This window comes from Meles meles, chromosome 6 (assembly GCF_922984935.1).
Source record: "Meles meles chromosome 6, mMelMel3.1 paternal haplotype, whole genome shotgun sequence".
NCBI lineage: Eukaryota > Metazoa > Chordata > Mammalia > Carnivora > Mustelidae > Meles > Meles meles.
In genome coordinates, this window is record NC_060071.1 from 151,573,495 (window position 1) to 151,599,228 (window position 25,734).

Sequence of the window (25,734 nt, forward strand, 5' to 3'; positions counted from 1 at the left end):
TTCCTGGGGATATGCTTGGGTTTGTAAGTTGTCCATGAACATATATGGGGTGAGATTGACCCCAGGATCTAGGTCAGTGCTTTCTGCACAGGAGCTACTGCCCCCCACCCTGAATCATCTGCAGGACAGAGTGTCCGGCTATGAGGCATGTGGAACCCATCCTGTAATGAGGATGGATTGATTTTGCTTATTGTATACTTTACCATAAATACAGAGAAAATCAACATGGTGTAGGTGTGTTTTCATGTCTCTAACATTCACTCTCTCTGCATCCCTCCAGAATCACCTTTGTTATTACCTATCATAAGTTCGATGTGTATATTTGACACGAGATCAATGGCCCACATACAGAGTGTGTGACATATAAACACAGGTGTCACCATCAACATTATTGACAGTGAGTGCATCAATTCTCCCTAAAATTTCCAGCATTTCCCCCTGGAATTCCTTCTTCTCTTTTCCTTGTTTACCATATCCCCACATAACTATTGTTCCTTCTCAGGTCACTTTATACTAGCTTTAATTCTGTAGAATTCATAAATGGGTCATTGTACTCTATGTACTATTTTGTGGGGCATCTTTGCCCCAGAATCAATCCTTGTGGATACAGTCGTGTTGCTGTCTGTATCAGGAATCACTGGTTTTAATGACTGACAGCTCTGAAGGCAGCAGTTGGAAGCACCAGCTGGAGGAAGATCTGAAAGAGCAGAAAGAAGCCTCTTGCTTCAAGCCTCATCCACACACCCTCTTGACCCAGGAGTTCTTTGTTCCAAAAAAAGAGAAATACTCCCTTGTTGTTCAAGAACCGATTCTGCTGGCTGTGGAGAAGAGAACAAAGACAGAAAGAGGTGGACCAGAGAAGGTTGAGTTAGAAGCTCAGAAAGACCTGTCCATGGATGATGCGAGGAACCAGGAGGGAGAACAGCAAGGGAGGAGCTGTCCTGCTGCAGAAGAAACCTGTGCACAAACAAATCCGACACTCAGGCACCAGGATGTGGATGTCATGTCACGTGGCCGGCCTCTGACTATGCCCATAACTCCCACATGCTCCACTCAGTTCCACTGCTAACCCGAGCTGTGAGCTGCCTTCACCACCTGGGAACAGCAGCTGCTTTTTGCCTCAAACCAGGAGCCTTCTTTCCTTGTCAGCAGTGCCCGGAGACTGGCCATTACTTATGAACTCTACTCTTTACATGTACCTGCTCTTGTGTATGGGGACAGAGCAGCACCCAAATTCTGCCCAGGCCAGTTCTAGGCACCATATAAGGGAGTCAACCTATTAGACATTCTTTCCACTAGTTCATGCAGTGAAAATTATGAAGAAGTCATTGTAGTCTCAGTGATGATGACCAAAAAAAAAAAAAAAATAAAGACATGATTTCCAGATCCCGACCATTCTGATGACCCACAAATGAATACAAAATGCAGATCCTTTATTATTTACCCAGAACTCTAGTGTACAGTTCTATAACTGTTCGTGTAATTCATTAACAAATATTTATTTGGTTCTAACTGCACGAACTGTAGCCCTGCCTGGTCTCTGTGAATACAGCAATGAACAGAAATAGAAGAATTTGCTTTCATGGGGCTTACCTTTGAGGAGGGAAAACAGACCATAAGCCAGTAACAATCCTCTCTTTCTCCACATGGTAAAGGATTCTCTGACTGAATCTGGTGTGGAGACTAGTTAGGAGTGGTATAGGGACATGGGAGCTTGGAATCTGGAAGGTGAGGGGATTCTTGCTGGTGTCCAAGTGAAAACTGATAGGAGCTCAGTCCAGGGTGGCAGCAGTGAAGGGGTGAGAAATGGTTGGATTCTGTGTGTGTCTTGAGCTTGTAACTCGCAAGACTTGCTGACTAATTGGCCATGGAGTGAGAGAAAGAGACAGTGAAGGAGAGCACTCAGCTATCAGCCTGAGAGTTCGGGGTCTCCCTCCTTCGTCCTGTGAGAAGGGCAGTTCCACTCCAGTCCTTGTATCTCTTGTGGATTCCTGGGGGTTTGTTCACTGTGTCTCGTGATCTCTGGCTTTGCTCTTTCTCCTCTGTCCCTGTTTTGGTCCTTTCTGTCTGTCTACCCTCTCTAACTTTCTCATCCCCACCCTCCACCTTGTATTAATAGTTCTATGTTGCATCACTATCATTCATGTATTTCCATCTCGTTTAATTTTTGTAATATCATTTGCCCACTTTTTATTTTTGCTTCATTCAGGTAGGAGAATAAATGCAGCCCTTATGTTGAGGTTTCTGGAAATAGTGTCCTTGAGAAGTATGGGTGGGGAGGATACTTGTACCTCTTTTTCTCCATTCCAAACTACCCCTTCCAGACACAACCATGATGTCATGGTCATGTGTGACTGTCCAGAGAGTTTACATTACTTCAGTGCAAACAGCTTAGAATTGAGACACGGGTATCCACTGCCTCCTGCTTCCCAGAATCCCTCTGCTTCTGAGTGACCATCTATGTCTCCTCATGATGGTCTGCCTAGAATTGGGATCTCTCTCTCAGGACCATATCGGATTACCTTCCTTTATGGTGCAGCCTCCCCTTCGTTCTGAAGCTCAAAATCTGCACTTTTAACTACGAGAGAATGTCAGAGTCTTCTCCTTTTAGGCCATATCCTCGAGGAAGCTTGTCCTGGCACACTCAGAGGTCATTCTGGAATTTTCCTTAGAATTGAACATATCATCTGATAGGAATTTACTGACTTTTCCTGAGAAATACATCTGTCACTCTAGCTTATCCATTTTGCAAAGCCTATCTCATGCACATATGTAGATTGTTAGAATTCCCACAATTTCTGGGAAGGACCCTCTGTTGTTGCAAACTTGACTGCTGTTTTGTTCTATCAAGAGGTTCTCCACAGTGTGTCCCTGCAAAGTGGAGCTTTGCTTGATAAACAGGTCTCCACTGGAGCTGCTCCTGTGTTTAATGGAGAGGAGACCTAGGACACCTCGTTGGAACACAAGATAAGATGTGACTGATTAATGTCAGACAGGAAAAGTACTGTGGGAGTGTAGAAATTCCTGTTGGAGTTGAGATTTCAGTTCTTAAAGATGTTTCTTTCTTTTTAAAGTAAAAACTACCAAAATACAATATGTTTGAAACAATTAATATAATATAGACCTTAAAAAAGAATCACTGGTTTTAATGATCACCACCTTTCCAAAGAATGGACATAGCAGGACTTTATTTTTTTAAGAAGTTTTTTGGGGGCGAATTGTTTCCAGTGTCTGATATTACAATAAAGTTTCTTCCACCCTAGATATGTAGCTGAGGAGCTCAGAAAATGTATTATTTATATGCTTTCCACAACAACCATGAACCTGAACAAGATGCAGAGGAATAATTTTGCATCATATGTGAGTTTCTCTGCCCTGTTTGGTTTCTACTTTACATAGGTGTTTTTGAACACTCAATTTCAATCATGGGAATATAAATAAAACATAATTAATATTAGGAAGTTTCTGTGAAGATGCTAAAAGGACATGTGTAATATGTTTATATCATAAGTTTAAGGCATTTTTGGAAAAGCTTGATGCCATATCTATACTAGGGGCTAACCATGGAACAGAAATCCAGGGTATCATTTATAGCAATGGATTAAAGAATCAGCATATAATTCAAATCCCTGTCCATTAAGGGAGTTGGTGAGTCATGTGGCAATGATATCAGCCTGTTTACAGAATCTTATTTCTGATGTGGGATCAGTGTCTCTGTGGCAATGAGATGATTCTGTTCAGGGAGACAGGAGAAGGTCTGTTGGGATATTCCTTCTTCTCCCAAAGTTACCTTCAGAAGAATCTCTCCCTTCTCCCAGTCCCTATTTGGGTCTACCTGTCACCTTTGGGAATGCTGTCATTATGTCCACCCATGATGGGGTTACCTGGCATTTGGAAGTGCCATAAAGTTGATTTTACATCAAGGTACTGGAGGCAGTCTGGCTGTCACTTCCCTCAGATCATCTGCAGTCTCTCACCTCTTTGGTGTCACCAGGAGATATCAAAGCCTGTTAGTTAAATGTTCTGTTGTAGCACGGTGCAATGTAGAGAAAAATTAGTTACAACATTGATTCAGTACTTGGAAAGAAACTCAGAAAGAGAGTCAGAATATTTCCTCCCATGTATCATCATCAGCAACAAAGTCCTGGGGAACCTGAGAGGTGGTACATTGTGAGAAACCCATCTCATAGAACACAGGTAGATGGACTTAATCCCATGTCCACCCTCCATGGCATGTGCATATATTTTATCTCTTGTATGTGCACTTTCCCACGTTGTGAAGTCATTCCTGAAGCAAAGCCTCCATCCCTTCCTGCAGATGAAAGTCTTCTTGATTTGTCTTTCCATCCTGGGTGATATCAGCTTTATGTCCAATGGCTGAGGTTCACACCTGTCAGCTGTCATGATGGGGTAATGGTGCATGGTGTGATTTAGAGTCAGATACTACATGATCATCATATCCACAGTCTCTGGAAATGTTGAGAAAAGAGCATCCTTAAAGTAAATTTACACAATCTCTCAGAGATGCATGGACTCTGTTGTCCAAAGATACTCCCACTGGCACTGATGGTTAGTGGTCAATGGACTCAAGAGCACATGTCTGATCTCCCTGTGACATGGGTCCTTGTGAGGAAACACATTTAGGAATATTTCCTCCAATTCTAGTCTCTGCCCCATTGCATTCTGCTGTGGGGACATATAAAAAGGATTCATGCATCACATCCCTACTAAACTAACAATATCAGTCTGCGTGTCCACTGTGAGATTTTTTTAAATTATTTCCAGCGTAACAGTACTCATTGTTTTTGCACTACACCCAGTGCTCCATGCAATACATGCCCTCCCTATTACCCTCCACCGTGTTCCTCAACCTCCCACCCCCGACCCCTTCAAAACCCTCAGGTTGTTTTTCAGAGTCCATAGTCTCTCATGGTTCATCTCCCCTTCCAGTTTCCCTCACCTCCCTCTCCAATCCATCTCCCCATGTCCTCCATGTTATTTGTTATGCTCCACAAATAAGTGAAACCATATGATAACTTTTTTTATTTGTTTATTTACAGCATAACAGTGTTCATTGTTTTGGCATCACACCCAGTGCTCCATGAAGTACGTGCCCTCCCTATTACCCACCACGTGGTTCCTCAACATCCCACCCCCCCGCCACTTCAAAACCCTCTGGTTGTTTCTCAGAGTCCAGAGTCTCTCATGGTTCATTCCCCCTTCCAGTTTCCCTCAACTCCCTCTCCTCTCCATCTCCCCATGTCCTCCATGTTATTTGTTATGCTCCACAAATAAGTGAGACCATATGATCCTTGACTCTCTCTGCTTGACTTATTTGCTCAGAATAATCTCTTCTAGTCCCTTCCATGTTGCTACAAAAGTTGGTTATTCATCCTTTCTGATGGAGGCATAATACTCCATTGTGTATATGGACCACATCTTCCTTATCCATTCATCCGTTGAACGACATCTTGGTTCTTTCCACAGTTTGGCGACCGTAGCCATCGCTGCAATAAACATTGGGGTACAGATGGCCCTTGTTTTCACTACATCTGTATCTTTGTGGTAAATACCCAGCAGTGCAATTGCAGGGTCATAGGGAAGCTCTATTCTTCATTTCTTCAGGAATCTCCACACTGTTCTCCAAAGTGGCTGCACTAACTTGCATTCCCGCCAACAGTGTAAGAGGGTTCCCCTTTCTCCACATCCTCGCCAACACACGTTGTTTCCTGTCTTGCTAATTTTGGCCATTCTAACTGGTGTCAGGTGGTATCTCAATGTGGTGATACCCAGAATCTATAAAGAACTCCTCAAACTCAACACACACAAAACAGATAATCATATCAAAAAATGGGCAGAAGATATGAACAGACACTTCTCCAATGAAGACATACAAATGGCTATCAGACACATGAAAAAATCCTCATCATCACTAGACATCAGGGAGATTCAAATTAAAGCCACATTGAGATAGCACCTGACACCAGTTAGAATGGCCATATGATAACTTTTTGATGGATTCTTTTACTTTCTTTTTAAAAATGTTTTATTTTTTGCAGTGTTCTCAGTCCTTTGACTTTCAATTTAAATTCAACCCAATTAGAGAGCAATAAATAAATAAATAAATAAATAAATGCTACCCTTCAACCTCTTTGAAGAATTTACAGGGACTTTTGACAACAAACGCAACAGGGAAATTCAATTCCAACTCAATTTCAGTTTGCAGCTCTGGTCTACCTCTGTTTTGTTTTCTCAGATCAGACCCTTTGACCTTTCTAGATGATTACAAGACTTCTGTTCTGTCTCCACATCCACCAGTTTCCATCCCTGGATGGATCTTGTGCATCAAGAAGACTGCAAACTGGCCATGCCATCCAAAGTGCACCTGTGTTCACTGCATGGAGACATGGAGTGGTGTTAGTAATGTTCCTGCAATTCTTGTCCTTGGGAAGCACCCCTCACAACTTGCTCACAGCCCCTGGCTCACTGCCAGGAGGTGCATTCTCTCTAAGTCTCTGAGTGAGTGAGGTTATGTAGGTGGACAACATATGTCAACCATTACTGCAAAATAATATTATAATTGCATACTATTTAATGGGATTGCTCATTGCAAGATCAATTGAACCATAAGACAACTGGATCAGATCAAAGAGAGAAATGAATTAGGATATTCTGAAATAAAACACCGGATTTCATGTTTGAGCTTTAGCATATACAGAAGAAGGAATTTATCACACCCTCATCGGTACAAGAAAATGTGGGATGGGGTAGTTAGGATGACAGAGGAGATGGGGTCCCTAGGTTTGGATTTCTGGAACACAGCCAGGTAGTCATCTAGTCATTTTGAGCAGCCGCAAAGTCAATCAGAGGTCTGACAGAACAAAACCTACAAGTCTTCAAACACAAAATCGATCTCCTTTTGAAATGTGGGAGGTGCAGAGAGTTGTCTTGGGACATCTATAGCTGTGGGGGTGACATCAGGGATGGAGTCTGCTTCTGGAAGCTACCACGATGCATTGTAGCAGCGGAGCACAAAATCTGAACTTTTAGAAGTGTGCTACTGTGGGGATGTGGCTGGCATAAAGGTGCTGAAGTGGCAAATTGGGGCAGAATTCCACGGTCTGAGGTCTGCTGAGTCACAAGAAGGATGTGTGGCACCATTATGATGCACAGATGCTAGGCAAAGAGCCTGGAACCTGGTTGAACAGTGAGTCTAAGTGCAGGCTTTCTGCTCTGATTTTCCACAAACAGTGAAGCACAATCTGACCATGTGACCTCTTTCCTGAGACCTGTGGGCAAATGGAAAAAGGAATGAGACTTTTCCCTGGAGGAAAAACATGGGTCCACATCATAGGAGTCCTTAGAAGTTTTGAAACTCAATCATGTGCTTGAGATACAGCAGCTCAGACACAGGTAGCGTGAACATGGGTTTCAGATGGAAACATTGGAGAGAAAGGGGTTAATTGCCCTTCTGTGAGGACTCACTGAAGAGTGGGGTGTATGTGAAATTTCAACCTCTGCCTAGAGAGCAGATGCCATATTCAACCTACCCATCAGTGCCATTGGAAAGCAAAATAGTGGCACCTAGTGGAGGGCAGACCTGCTTACACCAAGCCGTGTCCCCTGCTTCCAACATGTGCATTTCCATGAGGAAAAAACCCTGAGAATTATCATCGCAGGCACCTCCCACAAAACAATTCCATCTCACCAAGTTTAATGATCGTGAAATGTGGAACACTTTCAGTTCCCAGGGAAGTATGCTTACCTTTCTTTCTTTTGATTCTTAAGTTTTTTATTTTTATTTTTTATTTATATTCTGATTCATCTTTCTTTACTTTTATATACTTACTCCTTACATTTTTGTAGGTTTAATTTTTATAAATATACATACTTATTTTTTCTATTTTTACTTTTTTCATTTATATAGATCCTAGCAAACAGGATCCAACAGCACATTAAAAAGATTATCCTCCATGACTAGGTAGGATTCATTCCTGTGTGACAAGGATGGTTCAACATTTGCAAATCAAATAATGTGATAGAACAAATCAACAAGAGAAGAGAGAAGAACCACATGGTCCTCTCAATAGATTCAGAAAAAGCACTGGACAAAATCCAGCATCCGTTCCAGATTAAAATGCTTCAAAGCATAGTGATAGAGGGAACATTCCTGAACTTCATAAAATCTATCTATGAAGGACCCACAGCAAATATCATCCTCAATGGGAAAAAGGTTGCAACCTTCCCGTTGAGATCAGGAACACGACAAGGATGCCCACTCTCACCAGTCTTGTTCAACATACTATTAGAAGTCCAGCTACAGCAATCAGACAGCAAAGAGAAATAAAAGGTATCCAAATTGGCAAGGAAGAAGTCAAACTCTCTCTTTTTGCAGATGATATGACTCTTTATATGGAAAACCCAAAAGACTCCACACCCAATCTACTAGAACTCATACAGCAATTCAGTAACGTGGCAGGATACCAAGTCAATGTACAGAAATCAATGGCTTTCTTATACACTAACAACGAAAATATAGAAAGGGAAATTAGAGAATAGGTTCCATTTACTATGGCACCAAAAACCATAAGATACCTGGGAATAAACCTAATCAAAGAGGTAAAGGACCTGTACTCGAGGAACTGCAGAACACTCATGAAAGAAATTGAAAAAGACCCAAAAAGATGGAAGACCATTCCATGCTCTTGGATCAGAAGAATAAACATTGTTAAAATATGTATACTGTCTAGAGATATCATTACTTTTAATGCCATTCCGATCAAAATTCCACCAGTATATTTCAAAGAGCTGGAAAAAATAATCCTAAAATTTGTATGGAATCAGAAGAGACCCCGAATAGCTAAGGAAATGTTGAAATACAAAATAAAACTGGCAGCATCACGTTACCTGATTTCAAGCTTTACTACAAAGCTGTGATCACCAAGACAGCATGGTACTGGCATAAAAACAGACATATAGACCAGTGGAACAGAGTAGAGATATGGGCAGATATGGACCCTCAACTCTATGGTCAAATAATCTTTGACAAAACAGGAAAAAAAAACACAATTAAATTAAGATGTTAAAAAAAAACAAAAGTTTTGACTCACCAGCAAAAAAAAAAAAAAAAAACAACCCAACCAACCAACCAAACAACAACAACAACAACAAACACAAAAAATAAATGATGAATTAAAAAAGAATGTACTGTTGTATCCTCTTAGTTAGTATCTTGGTGAGTACTTTGGCATTCATGTTTGGCATCCATTGGTCTGTAATTCTCCTTTCTGATGAGGCCATTGTCTGGTTTTGAGATCAATGTAATTCTGGCATCACAGAAGGAGTTCAGAAGTTTTCCTTCCAGTTTTTGAAACAATTTTAGTCGAATGGGCATGATTTCTTCCTTGAATGCTTGGTAGAATTCTCCTGGAAGTCATCTAGCCCTGGACTCTTGTTTTTGATTACTGCTTCAGTGTCCTCGCGGGCTGTCTGTTCATATCTTCTGCTTCTTCCTATTTCAGTATTGGTAGTTTATTAGTTTCCAAGAATGCATCCATTTCTTCCAGATTGCCTAATTTGCTGGCATATTGTGATTCATAGTATGTTTTAACAACTGTCTGCATTTCCTTGGTATTCATAGTGAGCAAAACTAAGAGTAAACTCAGGGAATGGGAGAAGATATTTGAAATGACATTACAGATAAGGGGTTGGTATCGAGGATCTATAAAAAACTCTGCTGTGCAGAAGCTTTTGATCTTGATGAAGTCCCAATAGTCCATATTCACTTCTGTTTTCTTTGCCTTTGGAGACATATGTTGAAAGAAATTGCTATGACCAATTTCAAAGAGGTTACTGCCTATGTCCTCATCTAGGATTTTGATAGACTCCTGCCTCACATTGAGGTCTTTCATCCATTTCGAGTTTATCTCTGGGTATGGTGTAAGAGAATGGTCAAGAGTCATTCTTCTATACATATCTGTCCAGTTTTACCATCAGCATTTATTGAAAAGACTGTCCTTTTTCCCACTGGATGTTTTTTCCTGCTTTGTCGAATATTACTTTACCATAGAGTTGAGGATCCATATCTGGACTCTCTACTCTGTTCTACTGGTCTATGTGTCTGCTTTTCTGTGAGTACCATGCTGTCTTTGTGATCAGAACCTTGCAGTAAAGCTTGAAATCAGGCAACATAATGTCCCCAGCTTTGTTTTTCCTTTTAAAACATTTCCTTAGCAATTCGCGGTCTCTTCTGGTTCCATTCAAATTTTAAGATTATTTGTTCCAATGCTTCCAATGCCCACTGAATTTTGATTGGGATGGCATTGAAAGTGTAGATTTCTCTGAGTGGTATACACATTTTAACAATGTTTATTCTTCTGATCCATGAGCATGAAATATTTTTACGTCTCTTTTTGTCTTCTTCAAATTCTTTCATGAGTGTTCTGTAGTTCCTCAAGTACAGATCATTTACCTCTTTGGTTAGGTTCATTCCTAGGTGTCTTATGGTTCTTGGTGCTATAGTAAATGAAACTGATTCTCTGATTTCTGTTTCTGTATTTTCATTGTTAATGTATAAGAAAGCAACTGATTTCTGTATATTGACTTTGTATCCTGTCACATTGCTGAATTGCTGTATGAGTTCTAGTAGTTTGGGGGTGGAGTCTTTGGGCTTTCCACATAAAGTATCATGTCATCTGAGAGGAGAGAGGATTTGACTTCTTTTCTAGCAATTCAAATATGTTTTATTTCTTTTTGTTGTCTGATTGCTGTTTCTAGAACTTCTAACACTATGTTGAACAAGAGTGCAGAGAGTGGGCATCCTTGACATGTTCCTGATCTCAAGTGGAAGGCTGTCAGCTTTTCCGATTGAGAATGATATTTGCTAAGAGCTTTTAAGATGTCTTTTTAAAAATTCTATTTATTTTTTAAAATATATTTTCAGTGTTCCAGAATTCATTGTTTATGCACCACACCCAGTGCTCCATGCAATATGTGTCCTCCATAATACCCACCACCAGGCTCACCCAACCTCCCATCCCTTGCAATGGAGAAGCACCTTTCATGCCAGCAGTCCTCAAAAGAAAACTGGGGTAGCAGTTCTCATATCAGATAAAGTAAATTTTAAAAGAAAGACTTTAATCAGAGATAAATATGAGCACCACATCATTCATACAGGGTCTATACACCAAGAAGATGTAACAGTTGTAAATATTTATGCCCCCAATATGGGAGCAGCCAACTACATAAGACAACTGTTAATCAAGATAAAGAGTCATATTGATATGAATACATTACTAGGGGATCTTAACACAACACTCTCAGTAATAGACAAGACATCCAAACAGAAAATCAATAAAGAAACAAGAGCATTGAATGGCACATTGGACCAGATGGACCACATCAATATATGCAGAACATTCCACTCTTAAACAACAAAATACTCGTTCTTCCTGAGTGCACATGGAACTTTCTCCAAAATAGACCACATACTGGGTCACAAATCAGGGCTCAACAAATACCATAAGATGGAGCTTATTCCCTGTATATTCTCAGACCACAATGCTTAGAAACTGGAACTCAACCACAAGAAAAAGTTCAGAAGGAATTCAAATACCTGGAAGCTAAAGATCACCTTGCTTAATAATGCTTGCATCAACCAGAAAGTCAAAGAAGAATGTAAACAATTCATAGAAACCAATGAGAATGAAGACACTTTGGTCCAAAACCTATGGGATGCAACAAAGGTGGTCCTAAGGTGGAAATACATACCCATTCAAGCCTCCTTCCAAAAAAAAAAAAAAAAAAGAGAGAGAGAGAGAAAGAAAAATCCAGAATACACCAGCTGTGTCTACACCTTAAATAACTGGAGAATCAACAACAATTTAAGCCAACTCCACACACAAGAAGGGAAATAATAAAAATCAGAGCAGAGATCAATGAGATGGAAATTAGAGATACAGTAGAATACATCAATGATACTGGAAGCTGGTCTTTTGAAAGAATCAATAAGATAGATAACTAATTGGCCAAACTAATCCAGAAGAAAAGGGAGAAGACCCAATTTGATAAAATTATGAATGAAAATGGAGTGATCACAACAAACACCAAGAAAGTAGAAACAATCATTAGAAATTACTATCAACAGTTATATGCAAATAAGTTAAGCAACCTAGATGAAGTGGTTGCATTCCGGGAAAATCATAAACTTACAAAATTTCATCAGGAAGAAATTGACAACCTGAATAGACCAATATTTAGTAATGAGATGGAAGAAGTGATCAAAAACCTCCCAAAAAACAATAGCCCAGGCCCTGCGGATTCTCTGGGGAATTCTACCAAACTTTCAAAGAAGAAATAATCCTCTTCTCGTGAAGCTGTTTCAAAAAATTGAAGCAGAAAGAATACTTCCAGACTCTTTTTATGAAGCCAGCATTACCTGATCCCCAAACCAGGCAAAGACCCGACCAAAAAGGAGTATTTCAGACCAATATCACTGATGAATATGGATGCTAAGATTCTCAACAAGATCCTAGCCAGCAGGATCCAACAGCACATTAAAAAGATCATCCACCATGGCCACATGCGATTTATCCCTGGGTTACAAGGATGGTTCAACATTCACAAATCAATTAATGTGATAGAACAAATCAATAAGAGGAGAGAGAAGAACCACATGGTTCTCTCAATTGATGCAGAAAAAGAATTGGACAAAATCCAGCAACTGTTCCTGATTAAAACGTTTCAGAGTACAGAAAGAGATGGAACATTCCTCAACTTCATCAAATCTATCTATGAAAAACCCACAGTGAATATCATCCTCAATGGGGAAAAGCTGACAGCCTTCCCATTGAGATCAGGAACATGACAAGGATGCCCACTCTCACCACTCTTGTTCAACATAGTATTAGAAGTCCTCGCAACAGCAATCAGAAAACAGAGAGAAATAAAAGGTATTAAAATTGGCAAGGAAGAAGTCAAACTATTGCTCTTTGCAGATGACATGATACTTTATATGGAAAACCCTAAAGACTCCACCCCCAAACTACTAGAACTTATACAGCAAATCAGTGATTCGACAGGATATAAAATCATTGTACGGAAAACAGTTGCTTTCTTATACACTAACAATAAAAAATACAGAAAGGGGGAATAAGAGAATAGATATCATTTACTATAGCACCAACAACCATAAGATACTTGGAAATAAACATAACCAAAGAGGTAAAGGATCTGTATTTGGAGCAAATACATAACACTCATGAAAGAAATTGAAGAAGACACAAAAAGATGGAAGACAATTCCATGCTCTTGGATCAAAAGAATAAGCATTGTTAAAATGTCTATACTGCCTAGACCGATCTATACTTTCAATGCCATTCCGATCAAAATTCCAGCAGCATTTTTCAAAGAGCTTGAGCAAACAATCCTAAAATTTGTATGGAATCATAAGAGAACCTGAATTACTATGGAAATGTTGAAAAAGAAAACAAAAACAGGGGGCATCATGTTGCCTGATTTCAAGCATTACTACAAAGCTGTGATCACCGGACAGCATGGTACTGGCACACAGACAGACACATGGACCAGTGGAACAGAGTAGATACCCCAAATAAGGACTCTCAACTTTATGGTCAACTAATCTTCGACAAAGCAAGAAAAAAATAGACAGTGGAAAAAAGACAGTCTCTTCAATAAATGGTGCTGGAAAAATTGGACAGCTATGTGTAGAAGAATGAAACTCGACCATTCTCTTACATGATACACAAAGATAAACTCGAAATGGATAAAAGACCTCGTCCTGAGGCAAGATATTTGGTTATATAAAATATATTATTAAAAAAAAAAGAATCCATCAGAATCCTAGAGGAGAACATCGGCAATATCCTCTTTGACATTGGCCACAGCAACTTGTTTCATGACATGTCTCAAAGTACAAAGGAAACAAAAGCAAAAATGAACTCTTGGGACTTCATCAAGATCAAAAGTTTCTGTACAGGAAATGGAACAGTCAACAAAACAAAGAGGCAACCCATAGAATGGGGGAAAACTTTCGCAAATGACAGTACAAAGTATTGATATCCAGGATGTATAAAGAACTCCTCAAACTCGACAAACACAAAACAGATAATCATGTCAAAAAATGGGCAGAAGACATGAACAGACACTTCTCCAATGAAGACATGCAAATGGCTAACAGACACATGAAAAAATGTTCATTATCACTAGCTATTATGGAGATTCAAATCAAAACCACATTGAGATACCACCTTCCAACCACTTAGAATGGCCAAAATGAACAAGACATTAAATAAATTGTGTTGGAGAGGATGTGGAGAAAGGGGAACCCTCTTATACTGTTGGTGGGAATGCAGGTTGGTGCAGCCACTCTGTTACACTGTGTGGAGATCCTTAAGAAATTAAATATAGAGCTTCCTATTACCCTGCAATTGCACTACTGGGTATTTACACCAAGGAATCAGATGTAGTGAAAACAAGGGCCATATGTACCCCAATGTTCACAGTAACAATGGCCACAGTCGCCAAACTGTGGAAAGAACCAAGATGCTCGTCAATGGATGTATGGAAAAGGAAGAGATGGTCCATATATACTATGGAGTATTATGCCTCCAGAAGAATGGATGAATATCCAACTTTTGTATCAACTGGAGGAGATTATGCTGAGTGAAATAAGTCAAGCAGAGAGAGTCAATTATCATATGGTTTTGCTTATTTTGGAGCCTAAGGAATAACGTGGAGGACATAGGGAGATGGAGAGGAGAAGGGAGTTGAGGGAAATTGGAAGGGGAGATGAACCATGAAAGACTGTGAAATCTGAAAAACAATCTGAGGGTTTTTCAGGGGTAGGGGGTGGGAAGTTGGGTGAGCCTGGTGGTGGGTATTATGAAGGGCACATATTGAATGGAGCACTGGGTTTGGTGCATAAACAATGAATTATGGAACACTGAAAAGAAATTTAAGAAAAAAATCAATGATGTGTTATATTTTGGCTAATTGATTTTTAAAAAACGAATCAGACCCTCGTTTCTTTCATCTCTTCTGTTGTTTCCTAATTTCTACATAATTTATTTCTGCTCTAATCTTGCTATTTCCTTCCTTCTGCTATATATAGGTTTCAGTTGATTTTTTTCTAGACCCTTTAGGTGTAATGTTTGTGGTTTATTTGATATTTTTCTTGCTTGTTGAGGTCTTCCTGTATGCTGTGTATTTCTGTCTTAGGACCACTTTTGCTGCAGAGAAATTACATGATTGTGATAGAGGTTTTATACTCGTGTGTGTGTGTGTGTGTGTGTGTGTGTGTGTGTGTGTGTGTGTGTTATATTCTGGCTCTGCGGAGTTTCTTGTGATCCACAGTAAGTGCCACTGTGATTCTTTTAACGGTTTTGTTGACCTGCATCAGGATATTTGTAATTTTTTGGTATTTAAGGACAAGGGAAACTAATGTACTTGACTCTGTGTTTTGTGCATGTTAGTATATTTGTCTTCCTGCTACAATGAAATTTCTAAGTCAGAGAGTGAATAGGTAAGCACAGAATGATGTCAAGGAGACTCCCTTGGGGAAACTGCTCTATGGAGAGGAAACCCCAGACCCTGACAGGAAATATGCCATAGACTCCATCTGCACCTGCGCCTGGGATTAAAGACAGAATTGGTGATTAATGTGCACCCTCTGCTGGTCTGATACTCTTGTAGTTTGAGATTTGTGTCTGGGCTCACATTGATGTCCCCTCACTGTGTTTGCTGCACAGTAATACATAGCCATGTCCTCGGCTCTCAGGCTGTCCATCTGCAGATACAGTGTGTTCTTGCTGTTGTCTCTGGAGATGGTGAATCGGCCCTTCACAGAGTCTGTGTAGTATGTTTTACTTCCATCATACCAAATAACTGCGACCCACTGCAGCCCCTTCCCCGGAGCCTGGCGGACCCAGTGCATGCCAGCACTACTGAAGGTGAATCCAGGCTTCACCAGGTCTCCCCCAGACTCCACCAGCTGCACCTCACACTGGACACCTGTAGACACAAGACATCCTGGTCAGGAATCCGTCACATACCCAAGGTTTCTCTCACTCATATATGCTCACATCCTCAATTTCTTTTGTTTTCCAGAAATTACCTTTTAAAAGAGCAACAAGGAAAACCCAGCCAAGCACAAACTCCATGGTGAGTTCTCTGGGTTCTGTCCCGATCAGTGAATGCGGCACGTGGAAATCCCAGGACTGGGGCTCCTCTCCCAGCTGCATGGTCCTGGCTAGGCTGTTTTATTCAGTGGAGGGAAGACCCTATTTGCATGCCCTCAGAGTATATAATAAGCTCCAGATGTATGTTCAATTCTTTACAAGTTAAAAACAAAGATTCCATTGTTTGTAGATCACTTTGTTAGATGGCACTGTGTCAGTATGTAGTATTTTAACGTATGAACAGAATTATCTTTTCTTCTTTTTTCTATTACAGCATTTTTTAAAAATTTTTTTTAATTAATTAATTTATTTTTATTTGCTTATTTACAGCATAACAGTGTTCATTGTTTTGGCATCACACCCAGTGCTCCATGCAGTACGTGCCCTCCCTATTACCCAACCTCCCACCCCACCCCACCCCCTCCCGCCGCCCCTTCATAACCCTCTGGTTGTTTTTCAGAGTCCATAGTCTCTCATGGTTCATCTCCCCTTCCAGTTTCCCTCAACTCCCTCTCCTCTCCATCTCCCCATGTCCTCCATGTTATTTGTTATGCTCCACAAATAAGTGAGACCATATGATACTTGACTCTCTCTGCTTGACTTATTTCGCTCAGCATAATTTCTTCCAGTCCTGTCCATGTTGCTACAAAAGTTGGGTATTCGTCCTTTCTGATGGAGGCATAATACTCCATTGTGTATATGGACCACATCTTCCTTATCCATTCATCCGTTGAAGGGCATCTTGGTTCTTTCCACAGTTTGGCGACCGTAGCCATTGCTGCAATAAACATTGGGGTACAAATGGCCCTTCTTTTCACTACATCTGTATCTTTGGGGTAAATACCCAGCAGTGCAATTGCAGGGTCATAGGGAAGCTCTATTTTTAATTTCTTCAGGAATCTCCACACTGTTCTCCAAAGTGGCTGCACTAACTTGCATTCCCACCAACAGTGTAAGAGGGTTCCCCTTTCTCCACATCCTCTCCAGCACACGTTGTTTCCTGTCTTGCTAATTTTGGCCATTCTAACTGGTGTTAGGTGGTATCTCAATGTTGTTTTAATTTGAATCTCCCTGATGGCTAGTGATGATGAACATTTTTTCATTTGTCTGATAGCCATTTGTATGTCTTCTTTGGAGAAGTGTCTGTTCATATCTTCTGCCCATTTTTTGATATGATTATCTGTTTTGTGTGTGTTGAGTTTGAGAAGTTCTTTGTAGATCCTGGATATCAACCTTTTGTCTGTACTGTCATTTACAAATATCTTCTCCCATTCCGTGGGTTGCCTCTTTGTTTTGTTGACTGTTTCCTTTGCTGTGCAGAAGTTTTTGATCTTGATGAAGTCCCAAAAGTTCATTTTTGCTTTTGTTTCCTTGGCCTTTGGAGACTTATCTTGAAAGAAGTTGCTGTGGCTGATATCGAAGAGGTTACTGCCTATGTTCTCCTCTAGGATTCTGATAGATTCCTGTCTCACGTTGAGGTCTTTTATCCATTTCGAGTTTATCTTTGTGAACGGTGTAAGAGAATGGTCTAGTTTCATTCTTCTACATATCGCTGTCCAGTTTTCCCAGCACCATTTATTGAAGAGACTGTCTTTTTTCCATTGAATATTTTTTCCTGTTTTGTCGAAGATTATTTGACCATAGAGTTGAGGGTCCATATCTGGGCTCTCCACTCTGTTCCACTGGTCTATGTGTCTGTTTTTATGCCAGTACCACGCTGTCTTGGTGATCACAGCTTTGTAGTAAAGCTTGAAATCGGGTAACGTGATGCCGCCAGTTTTGTTTTTGTTTTTCAACATTTTCTTAGCAATTCGGGGTCTCTTCTGGCTCCATACAAATTTTAGGATTATTTGCTCCAGCTCTTTGAAAAATATCGGTGGAATTTTGATCGGAATGGCATTAAAAGTATAGATTGCTCTAGGCAGTATAGACATTTTAACAATGTTTATTCTTCCAATCCAAGAGCATGGAAGAGTCTTCCATCTTTTTGTGTCTTCTTCAATTTCTTTCATGAGTGTTCTGTAGTTCCTCGAGTACAGGTCCTTTACTTCTTTGGTTAGGTTTATGCCCAGGTATCTTATGGTTTTTGGTGCTATAGTAAATGGAATCGATTCTCTAATTTCCCTTTCTGTATTTTCATTGTTAGTGTATAAGAAAGCCACTGATTTCTGTACATTGACTTTGTATCCTGCCACGTTACTGAATTGCTGTATGAGTTCTAGTAGTTTGCGGGTGGAGTCTTTGGGGTTTTCCATATAAAGAATCATGTCATCTGCGAAGAGAGAGAGTTTGACTTCTTCCTTGCCAATTTGGATACCTTTTATTTCTCTTTGTTGTCTGATTGCCGTTGCTAGAACTTCTAATACTATGTTGAACAAGAGTGGTGAGAGTGGGCATCCTTGTCGTGTTCCTGATCTCAACGGGAAGGCTGCAAGCTTTTTCCCATTGAGGATGATATTTGCTGTGGGTCTTTCATAGATAGATTTTATGAAGTTCAGGAATGTTCCCTCTATCCCTATACTTTGAAGCGTTTTCATCAGGAACGGATGCTGGATTTTGTCAAATGCTTTTTCTGCATCAATTGAGAGGACCATGTGGTTCTTCTCTCTTCTCTTATTGATGTGTTCTATCACACTGATTGATTTGCGAATGTTGAACCAACCTTGCAACCCAGGGATGAATCCCACCTGGTCATGGTGGATAATCTTTTTAATGTGCTGCTGGATCCTGTTTGCTAGGATCTTGTTGAGAATCTTTGCATCCATATTCATCAGTGATATTGGTCTGAAATTCTCTTTTTGGTAGGGTCTTTGCCTGGTTTGGGGATCAGGGTAATGCTGGCTTCATAAAAAGAGTCTGGAAGTTTTCCTTCTGCTTCAATTTTTTGGAACAGCTTCAGGAAAATTGGTGTTATTTCTTCTTTGAAAGTTTGGTAGAATTCCCCAGGGAATCCGTCAGGTCCTGGGCTCTTGTTTTTTGGGAGGTTTTTGATCACTGCTTCAATCTCGTTACTAGTTATCGGTCTATTCAGGTTGTCAATTTCTTCCTGGTTCAATTTTGGGAGTTTGTAGCTTTCCAGGAATGCATCCATTTCATCTGGGTTGCTTAGCTTATTGGCATATAACTGTTGGTAATAATTTCTGATGATTGTTTCTATTTCCTTGGTGTTAGTTGTGATCTCTCCCTTTTCATTCATAATTTTATTAATTTGGGCTTTCTCTCTTTTCTTTTGGATTCGTGTGGCCAATGGTTTATCGATCTTATTGATTCTTTCAAAAAACCAGCTTCTAGTTTCATTGATACGTTCTACTGTATCTCTCGTTTCTACCTCATTGATCTCTGCTCTAATCTTGATTATTTCCCTTCTTGCATGTGGAGTTGGTTTGATTTGTTGTTGATTCTCCAGTTCTTTAAGGTGTAGAGACAGCTGGTGTATTCTGGATTTTTCAATGTTTTTGAGGGAGGCTTGGATGGCTATGTATTTCCCCCTTAGAACCGCCTTTGCTGTATCCCATAGGTTTTGGACCGAGGTGTCTTCATTCTCATTGGTTTCCATGAATTGTTTAAGTTCATCTTTGATCTCCTGGTTGATCCAAGCATTCTTAAGCAAGGTGGTCTTTAGCTTCCAGGTGTTTGAGTTCCTTCTGAACTTTTCCTTGTGATTGAGCTCCAGTTTCAAAGCATTGTGATCTGGGAATACGCAGGGCATAATGTCAGTCTTTTGGTATCGGTTGAGTCCTGCTTTGTGACCCAGTATGTGGTCTATTCTGGAGAAGGTTCCATGTGCACTTGAGAAGAATGAGTATTCTGTTGTTTTAGGGTGGAATGTTCTGTATATGTCTATGAGGTCCATCTGGTCCAATGTTTCATTCAATGCTCCTATTTCTTTATTGATTTTCTGCTTCGATGATCTGTCTATTTCTGAGAGAGGTGTATTAAGATCTCCTACTATTCTTGTATTCATATCAATATGACTCTTTATCTTGATTAATAGTTTTCTTATGTAATTGGGTGCTCCCATATTAGGGGCATAGATATTCATAATTGTTAGATCATTTTGGTGGATAGTCCCTTTAAGTATTATGTAGTGTTCTTCTGTATGTCTGAATACAGTCTTTAGTTTAAAATCTAATTTATCTGATATGAGATTCGCTACCCCGGCCTTCTTTTGAGGCCCATTGGCATGAAAGATGCTTCTCCATCCCTTCACTTTCAGTCTGGGTGTATCCTTAGGTTCAAAGTGGGTCTCTTGTAGACAACATATGGATGGGTCATGTCGTTTTATCCAATCTGCAACCCTGTGTCGTTTTATGGGCGCATTTAGGCCATTCACACTGAGAGTGATCATTGAGAGATAGGTTGTGATTGACATCGTGTTACCTTTGAAGTCTTTCTGTCTGTAGATTGTTTCTATATTTCTGTTCAATGATATTCTTGGGATTTTTTCCCTTTTATAGGACCCCCCTTAATATTTCCTGCAGTGTCGGCTTGGTAATTGCACAGGCTTTTAAGCCTTGCCAGTCTTGGAAACACTTTATCTCTCCATCCATTTTAAATGTCAGTCTTGCTAGATTGAGTATTCTTGGCTGCATGTTTTTCTCATTTAGTACTCTGAATATATTTTGCCAGCCCTTCCTGGCTTTCCAGGTCTCTGTGGAAAGGTCTGACGTTATTCTAATGGGCTTTCCTCTGTATGTAAGAAGCTTCTTTGTCCTAGCTGCTTTTAAGAGGGTCTCTCTTGAAACATAATTCCCCATTTTAACTATAAGGTGCCGTGAGGACTTTCGAGAATCTAAAATCTTGGGAGGAGATCTTTCTGCCTCTAGTACATGAACATTGTTTCCATTCGTGAGATTAGGAAAATTTTCATAGACAACTTCTTCCACTATATCTTCTAGACTTCTTTCTTTTTCTTCCCCTTCAGGGATTCCAATAATTCTGATGTTGGAACGTTTCATGGCATCGTTTATTTCCCTGATTCTGTTTTCGTGGCTTCTGAGCTGTTTGTTCCAGGCTTCCTCCTGATCCTTTCTCTCTATCTGTTTGTCCTCTGGATCACTAATTCTATCTTCTGTCTCAGTTACCCTAGCTTTTAGAGAATTTAGATTGGACTGGAACTCATTGAGAGCATTTTGAACATCATCCCTGGTGGCTTTCAGTTCTGCCCTAATATTGTGAACATCATCCCTGGTGGCTTTCAGTTCTGCCCTAATCAATTCTGTTTGGTCATCCATGGCTTTCTCCAACCTAGCTATTGCCTGGATAATTGTTAGTCTGAATTCCTTTTCTGACATATTGTCTATGTCGATAGCCATTAGTTCTGTTGCAGAAGGCCCATCCTCTGTATTTTTCTTCTGTTGGGTATTCCTCCTCCTAGTCATTTTGGTAAGAGATGACTAAACAGATGCAGCTGGACTTATCGATTGTGGTGCAGTCAATGTGCACCCTGGAACGCTTCTGTGCAATCAGGATTCCCCACCCAAATGAGAGAAAAAAGAAAAGAAAAAGAAATAGAGAAGAAGAAAGAAAAAAAAAGGGGAAAGAAAAAAGGAAGAAAAAAAAAGAGAGAGAGAGAGATAGGAAAAAAAGGGAAGATATAAGAGAAGGCTCAGCCCAAATGGGCCACAAGGTAAGATTTGTGGAGTATACAAACAAAAACAGACAGACAAAGAGTGATAAAAGTATATGACAAGAGAAAAAAATATGTATATATAAGCAAAAAAAAGGGAAAATCCTCCTCAGAAAGAACCCCAAGTATAAGATTTATATATTGTCAGGACAGACACAAATTCACAGAAACACTGACAGAAGGAAAAATTGGGAGAATGGTGATAGATTCTCAGTGTGGGTGAGGAAGGTTATTTTGATTCTTCCTGAAGGTATCTTGATGTTTTTGTTAAGGGACTCAACTTTCCTAAGTTACAGGGGGATTAGAAACTGGTTTGCCTATAGGGGTAGCATTGATTGGGGAAAGGGGGTTACCTTGAAGTTTAACTCTATATGTATAGTAGAAAATAAAAATTAAAAAAAGAATAAACTAGACTAAACTAAGTTAAAATTAAAAAAATAGAAAAACAAAAGAAAAACACGGGTGTATGTATCAAAAATTTCAGGTTAGAAGGTTATTAAAGAATTTGATGTACTGGACATCTCAGTGTGATGGTAAATAGGTTAAAAAATTATCTGTATGTATAAAAAAAAAGAACCAGAATATTGGTAAAGAGTTAAAAATAAAAGTTGTATTTATGAAGTAGTGGTGGTTGTTCTCTTGTAGTCTTTTTTTTTTTCCTTCCTTCCTGGTTGGTTTTCTGGGGGAGGGGCCTGCCACATGGGTTTTCAGACAATGATGTTCCCTGAGTTAGGTCCTCCCACTCCCCTCAAGGGGGTGATCTCTTTTTTTTTCAGGAAACTGTTTTTTTTTTTCAGGCTTTTGTTCTCTGGGGGTTTTTATGTTCTTTCATCTGCTTTCTCTCGCCTTGACAGCTTTTGATGGTTTTTGGAGGTTTAGAGGAGAGCAAACAGCACCCCAACCTCCCTCCCAGAGAGAAGCCTCAGACTGTTTTGCAAAAGCTGCTGGCAGAGTTGGTTCTGGGTCACTGTCCCTGGGGATGCAGGAGCTCCTCGTTGTGCCCAAAACCAGGGCAGCTGTGGCTGTCTAGGCAGCTCCAGACCGCCAGAGAGGTTCCGAGCAGAGATCGCGCACTGAAATTTTCCCGCTGTCCCGGGCTGGGAATGTCTGGTTTTTCCTGCTGCCAGAGCTCCAGGCTAGTGCCTATGAGCACCTATCCCAAGGGAGGGTGTGGGACGCGCGCGTTTCAGGATTGCCGTCAGGCCAGGCTCCCAGTCCCTCACGGGAGACAGACCCCACTCGTTCTCAGGCGCGCTGGCGTTCAGGTGCACTCGCGGCTCAGGGACAGAGACCTGATTTCTCCGCCCGCACTCTCTCTGGCTCCGCGCCAGGGGAGGCTGTCTTGGGTCCGGGGACTTAGGTCCCTGACCCTAACCGCCCAGGTTCCCACTATTACCCCCCCCCACCGCGATCCTTTGCTGTTTGTTTTTTGAGTGCTTTCAACCAGACTCCAAGTTAATGCTCGTCCCCAGACGCAGAGCACTCTCGTGTTGGGGTGTTACTTTCCAATCGGTCACCTCTGGTGGCTCCCTCCCCCTTTTGTTTATCTTCCGATATCAGTCCGATGCTCCCAGTCTGCTTTACCTGCCACTGGTGTCTTCTGCTCCAGTAGAGATCCAGACGTGTATAATTCTGATCTCAGGCTGATTTCATGGGTGGTTGGAGTTCTTTGGTAGGTAATCAGCTCACTTTAGGGTACAGGTTGAAATGGTGCCTCCTCCTACTTCCCCGCCATCTTGCTCCCCCCCTATTACAGCATTTTAAAAATAGTTCTGTTATGTTACTCACTATACAGTACATCATTAGTTTTTGATGTCGTGTTCCATGATTCATTGTTTGCGTATAACCCCCAGTGTTCTTTGCAACCTGTGCCTTCTTTAATACCCATCACCAGGCTCATCCATCCCCCTACCCTCCTCCTTTATAAAACCCTCAGTTTGTTTCCTGGAGTCTGTAGTCTCTTATGGTTCATCTGCCACTTTATTTTCTCCCCTTCATCCCTTCCTTCTGCTAATGTCCTCCACGCTATTCCTTATATTGCACAAATAAGTGAAAACGTATGACAATTGGCTTTCTATGTTTGACTTATTTCACTCAGCATAATCTTCTCCAATACTATCCATGTTGAATCAAAAACTCAGTATTCTGTTTCTGGAGCAGCACATACCTCAATATTATCAAAGCCATCTATGAAAAACCCACCGCAAATATCATTCTCAATGGAGAAAAACTGAAAGCTTTTCTGTTAAGGTCAGGAACACGGCAGGGATGTCCATTATCACCACTGCTATTCAACATAGCACTAGAAGTCCTAGCCTCAGCAATCAGACAACAAAAAGAAATTAAAGGCATCCAAATTGGTAAAGAAGAAGTCAAACTATCACTCTTCGCAGATGATATGATACTATATGTGGAAAACCCAAAAGACTCCACTCCAAAACTGCTAGAACTTGTACAGGACTCCAGTAAATTGTCAGGATATAAAATCAATGCACAGAAATCAGTTGCATTTCTGTACACCAACAACAAGACTGAAGAAAGAGAAATTAAGGAGTCAATCCCATTTACAATTGTACCCAAAACTATAAGATACCTAGGAATAAACCTAACCAAAGAGACTAAGAATCTATACACAGAAAATTATAAAGTACTCATGAAAGAAATTGAGGAAGACACAAAAAAATGGAAAGATTTCATTTCTTTTGATGGCTGAAATCTTTCCATTTTTTTGTGTCTTCCTCAATTTCTTTCATGAGTAATTTATAATTTTCTAATGTTCCATGCTCCTGGATTGGAAGAATAAATATTGTGAAAATGTCTATGCTACCTAAAGCAATCTACACATTTAATGCAATCCCTATCAAAATACCATCCATTTTTTTCAAAGAAATGGAACAAATAATCCTAAAATTTATATGGAACCAGAAAAGACCTCGAATAGCCAAAGGAATATTGAAAAAGAAAGCCAAAGTTGGTGGCATCACAATTCCGGACTTCAAGTTCTATTACAAAGCTGTCATCATCAAGACAGCATGGTACTGGCACAAAAACAGACACATATATCAGTGGAACAGAATAGAGAGCCCAGAAACCGACCCTCAACTCTATGGTCAACTAATCTTCGACAAAGCAGGAAAGAATGTCCAATGGAAAAAAGACAGCCTCTTCAATAAATGGTGCTGGGAAAATTGGACAGCCACATGCAGAAAAATGAAATTGGACCATTTCCTTACACCACACATGAAAATAGACTCCAAATGGATGAAGGACCTCAATGTGAGAAAGGAATCCATCAAAATCCTTGAGGAGAATGCAGGCAGCAACCTCTTCGACCTCAGCCGTAGCAACATCTTCCTAGGAACAACGGCAAAGGCAAGGGAAGCAAGGGCAAAAATGAACTATTGGGATTTCATCAAGATCAATAGCTTTTGCACAGCAAAGGAAACAGTTAACAAAACCAAAAGACAACTGACAGAATGGGAGAAGATATTTGCAAACGACATATCAGATAAAGGGCTAGTATCCAAAATCTATAAGGAACTTAGCAAACTCAACACCCAAAGAACAAACAATCCAATCAAGAAATGGGCAGAGGACATGAACAGACATTTCTGCAAAGAAGACATCCAGATGGCCAACAGACACATGAAAAAGTGCTCCACGTCACTCGGCATCAGGGAAATACAAATCAAAACCACAATGAGATATCACCTCACACCAGTCAGGATGGCTAAAATTAACAAGTCAGGAAATGACAGATGCTGGAGAGGATGTGGAGAAAGGGGAACCCTCCTCCACTGTTGGTGGGAATGCAAGCTGGTCCAACCACTCTGGAAAACAGCATGGAGGTTCCTCAAAATGTTGAAAATAGAACTACCCTATGACCCAGCAATTGCACTACTGGGTATT

The 25,734-nt window shown here is 40.4% G+C and overlaps 1 gene segment (V, D, J or C); it reads right to left on the reverse strand.

The window, feature by feature from the left end:
• Positions 1-25,734, reverse strand: part of LOC123943474 — a 1,358,446-nt gene that overhangs the window by 650,801 nt on the left and 681,911 nt on the right.